This window comes from Nematolebias whitei, chromosome 1 (genome assembly GCF_014905685.2).
Source record: "Nematolebias whitei isolate Nwh7 chromosome 1, NemWhi1, whole genome shotgun sequence".
Taxonomy (NCBI): domain Eukaryota; kingdom Metazoa; phylum Chordata; class Actinopteri; order Cyprinodontiformes; family Rivulidae; genus Nematolebias; species Nematolebias whitei.
The window spans coordinates 66881253-66886957 of NC_056498.1; positions in this window are offsets into that span (position 1 = coordinate 66881253).

Here is a 5705-nt window from a genome sequence, read left to right on the forward strand (position 1 = left end):
ATAAAAACACACACACACACAAACATTTTCTGGTGTGTGTCCTCTAATAGACAATTAGACTCTGATAATACACTTCCATTTTATCTTGAGTTTAGGAAACATAATGAGTGAATTTAAACTTAAAAATTTGTTTGCAAACCAATAGAATATTGTAAGATTAAACTTCTATGGGAACCAAAAAGAAGAAAAAAGTTTGAAACAGTGTTACTGTGATGTCAACATATACTGAGAGTAGCTATGAAGCGGCAAACAATATTGAACGACGTCTATTGCTTTTCTGTTGGTTTGTTTGTATTTATGCATATTCTCTGTTATATTTATATTTTGTGTGATTCCTTGTGTATGTTCCTTTGTACTGAAACTCTGGCACAACAATTTCCTGTGGGATCAATAAATTCCATCTTATCTTATATTTTTGTATGAGTTTACCTGTAGGTCAAATGTGACATTTCAAGGGTTAATCATACATTTTTAGTTGGAAATAAGTTCAGATGAGCATTTACTTCTTATTTACAGTTTTCACTTCATGCTGACCTTATTTTTTTTTTACAGGTCTTTGTGTAATTTGTAATAAAAAAAATGTAAGCAATATTTTAACATGTGCTTATATTTGTCCTGACAAACCAAAAGTTTTGCTATGCTGTCAAACTGAAAATGGAGTTAAGTTATCGCAATCATTGTGAGCTTCATAATTTCATTACACTTAATGACAAGAGCACTATTTGCACTCTGCTTAAAATGTTCAATAAGCTACATCATAGACTTTGGTGTGAAAAATTGCTTTCATAAATTTTCCTCATAACTGTGATCAATCTTTCCTGTTCAGCTCTGACTTGAGGACGTCAGTACAGATTTAATGTGGCCCTCATACCTTTAAAATTTTCCATTTGTTATGTTTGGTCATCTCATTAGTTGCCATTTATTATCATTAGTGTGATAGAAACCACTTTCTTGCAGAAGAAGAAAAATGTGCATTTTTTCACATTAGACAGAGCTCCAGTGGTGCGTCAGATTAATGTTCCTTTCACAAAAAGAGAACAGATAGGTGGAACATCAACTTCAGGAGCAGCAGCATAACTATTATATTAAGAGATGTCTGTTTATTTGCTTATTCCTTTGATGGTTGACTAAACCCTAACACATTTTCTCCATTACGTTTGGAAACAAAGCTCCTTTTTGGTCTAAATGCAATTTAAAAGCCTAGGATTGATGCTATAGTTGTTTTGTTATAGGTCCAGAAGCTTTAGCGCTGCTGAGGCTAAGTTTAGCTACTGGTTCATTTAAGGTGAAGAGTACCGTACTGCTCATCCAATGAAACAAATTGTGCTGTCTCGATTTGATGCTCAAAGATAGAGGACTAACGCAAATTACCGTATTTTTCACCATATAAGTAGCATTTTTTTGCATAAATTTGCAAGTCCTGTGACTTTTACACTGAAGCGACTAATATACGTTTTTTCCCCATATTTATTACCCAATTTTTGGCTGAGATATAACAATTTCATTCACTCTGACATGAAGAATATTGAACACTACCATTTTCAGCCACTAGAGAGCAGTCGAGTAATATGGCAAGCCAAGTGTCTCACTAATAGGTAAGTGGCTATTAATGAGGCACTTGGCTTGCCATACAAAGTCACCTTCATCTCGCTCCAGAACTTCTGGAGCAAATGTCAAATCAGCTGCATTTCGCTGTGCCGCCCAGTTGAAATGCAGCTGATTTGATCATTAAAGTGCATTTATTAAGGACAAGTTCAACTGAGACACACCCTTGCTTTAATGATGGGCAAACAAATAATTGTTTTTAACTGTTAATCTTGTTAAATTCTTGGTAAAGTCCTGTTGTGCACGCTCCCACAGCCGCCATTTGGCAGCCAATCGATTGTTGGCACTGGCCCCCATTTTTGGGTGGTCAGCGGTGACACATAAAAGATGCGACCTATATGGCAAAGCTACATATTTATGGTTTTTTTCCACTTTATTAGACATTTTTGGACTGATGCGACTTATACGGCAGTGCGACATGAACGGCGACAAGTACGTATTAAGCATAACAAAGCAAATATAAATTTCATCAATAATGTTTTTTCAATAAGTTTTAAAAAGTGTATTTTTGTTGCTGAAGAGGGTGGATCTCCTGCCTCAGGTTCACACCCCGTGAGTGATAAGTAGCATAGCTCCTGGGAAGCAGGACATGTGTGTGCCTGATTCAATTTGTTTTGCTTGCAAAGTGATTAATGGTTTTCTTAATGTATTCACGGCAGCAATAGAAGCCCTTCACGACTAACCTTGCATAAAAATGCAAATGAATAAAGACAAAGTGCGGAAAAAACAAAGTGGGCAGTGCTAAGCTTGGAAGCCTTGGGCAGTGGGTGTGCATATTTCTTTATTTCATTGAAAACAAGTTAAAACTGTAGAATTGTCCTTGTTCTCATGGAATAATTGAAGATCTCCAGGCTTCTTATGGATTGTTCAAAAACATTTTTGGTTTGTATTTTACAAAGTTTGAGACCGATGATGATTTGCAAAGTGATGTAACAAGACTGTGGTGTTTCATTCACCTAGTTATCTGGATTAATATATTAATAAAGAACTCTACGTGACAATGAAACTACTAAAAATGCACACAGAAAATGTATCAAATAGCTTAAGCTGAAACTTGAACAATGGATTTCCCTTAAAACATCTCTGAAGTTCTCTTGTCGTCATGGCTGCTCAAGCAGTCTATCAGAAAGTATTTTCCCACTTTATTATCAAGATAAACAATGCTGATTAATTATCAAGTCAAAATCATTTAGGATTATCTGTGCAGAATATATCACTGTCAGAAAAACTGTTGAATATTGCATTTACACCAGGAGCATTGTAATTACAGAAGCCTCATCGTATTAATTAGAGCTCAGAAGGCAAAGGAAAGTAAAGATTTGAAAAACAACTTTTGTATGTAAAGCTTGAAAACTTTACGTCTTATCTGCATTTTTCTGCATATTTTGGGATCTGACTTATTTTCAATAGAAATTTCTCTGCATAATTTCAACATTGTTCCTTGATTAGATTTTTGTCTTACAAATAAAGGGAGAGATTTTGAGCTATTCCAGTGGAAAACAAGCACAAGAATCAATCAACCATGTACGTTTATGTAAAAAAAAAAAAAAAAAGACAGCTGAATGATGGTGATGGTGAATGACGTTAAAGACCATCTTTTATTCAGAAGTAATTTTGAGCTCAAATTTAACTGTGTATTGAGTCTTACTGACTCTTGACTCATCTATGTTATAAGAATGGTTTATTAATCTTGTGTCTACTTCTTACTAGTTTTTATTGATTTTAGCTGATTCAATTATTGCTTTTATCGCTCGCATAAAGACAAACCTGTAAATAAAAGACACTTTTAGTAGACAAATAAGTCATTGTGGAAGTTGGACCAGTTTAGGTAAACAATGGCTGAATACATTCACCATGAGTAAAGAAAAAAATCTATTCTCTCTGTCATAGCTGTGTGATCAAAGGAACTTGTTCTGTGCACGAGGTCCAAGCAGAACTTTTTCTTACAGGAACATGCATGTGGTATTGTAGAATTAGACAAAGCTTTGTTCTGGGCGTGTTCATGCAAAAAGTCAAGGGAACTAGTGTCGTTTCACTTCAACTGCAGTGACAAAAGATTTTACCATCAACTGTGTGGGGTGACACTGAGGAACATCTTTTAAAAGTTGAAAATAAAGATTGATGTCTTGCACTGCTTCTATTAATATATTGATGATCCTGTCAAAATATTACAAATCATTTTTTTTCTTTTCCTTCACATTGATACATTAGCCCAGATAATTGATGAAAATCCTGAAAGCCTTTAATTGTAAGCCATCTGCTCAGCTGCTTCATTTATAAGAACTCCCAGGGGAATGGTCGTGATAGGTTGAAATTACTGATTTGAGAACTCTGAAACTGAAGAAGTTGTTGTTGTTGTTTTTTTACAAAACTTTATTTACACAATAATTTAACATAACAATGTTAAAAACACGATCAGGACACGCTTTAAATAAAGTATTTACATGAGCAGGTTGTTGTATTGTAGTTCTCCCTGATCAGAAATGGTGCATCAAACCTTCTTAAATCCCCACAGTTTCACAAAGAAGAATTTTGTTCTCTTGGAAAAAACACTTCCACGGACTGTCATCTGTATCTGTGTTGTTTCTTATTAAAAAAAGATGAACATTATTTTATACAATAGTGTTAATACTACATATATTTCAATAAACAATTATTATTTTTTATTCATTAACCTTTATTTAACCAGGCAAATCCCATTGAACTTACCAATCTCTTTTGCAAGGGAGGCCTGTGCCTGAAGGCAGCCTAACATGCATGTTTTTGGTACAATAGTGTTAAAACTGCATATATTTCAATAAACAAAACAACATAAAAGCTGTGATTGATTGTCTGTATAACTTGGTGTCGTTTAAAACAACTACAAACAATAAAACATCTTGTTTTATTATTACATTTTGAGCAAATAACAGCTGTGATTAAATATCAAGACTATTTTTTATTACATAAGGCTTGCGTGATAATCAGATGTCTTAGTGGTCTCACACCTCAGTGCAAAGCAGAGGTGGGAAATGTTGTTTTCTAAAGGGCCACATCAAGACGTTTAATGCAATCAAAGGGCCGCAAGGAGAATTGTTAAATAAATGTTCTTTATGACCGATAATCTAGAAGACTTTTTCTTATTGTAGCAGTTAGCTTTAAAAAAAAAACAAGTCTTTCCAAAATCCTGTAGGAATATAAGACATATTCTGTAAACTGGCTCTTGTGACAATATTACACATATTAGCTTAACATGTTACTGTATACATGCTAGTGGAACTATGCAAAACAAACTCATATATTTGTGTTTTTATGTCTTTAAGATTCAGAAAAATGATTTTTAAAAAGTTTTGCTTAAGAGGTTTAATTAAAATTTCCTTCGGTCTCATTGATAAATTGCTGCTTTTTATAATCAATCTTTATTTAAAAATTGTTTTTCTTTTTTAAACTAAGGACAATGGAGGGCCTGATGGAAATTGTCCACTGTCTACTTTTGTTACAGTTTCTATGATGGGGGCAGAGCAGCTTCTGTAGTTGCAAAAGAAGTGTCAATATTAACATAAGCTATGAGGAATCAATTCATTTTCAGTTAATTAAAACACTTTGGTTTTACATTTAGGTTCATAGTTTCTACATTTGAAGGTTTGCTTAAAAATAATGTAATGTTGAAGATGTCTATTTAAAAATAGACAGTTAAGCAGCGCCTGATTTATGGCATGGAAACTTTTTAATTGACATTACAAACACAAAGTCCCTAATCTTAAACTCAAGAGAACAAAACGTCCATGTGAGTGGCGTCCTTTAATTATGTAATTGTTGTAAATAATTAATTATGATACGCTTTGGATCTAAAAAATTACATTTTACAGTTTTACTTATATTAATTTATACATGGGCAAATAATTTGTTTATGCACAAGTTATGATACGATGCAGTCGGATACAACTGAGTGCACTTTATGAAATTTTGTGGAAAATTCAGTTTGCCTTTAGTGTTGTGCCCTTAAAATAAACATAAGCAGTGTTTGAATCATGAATCCACAAAAGCTACACGCAGGACAGTTGGTACATTTAAATCTCCGTGGCTGGTGGGGTCCTGGGCCCTAATTTTAATATACAACC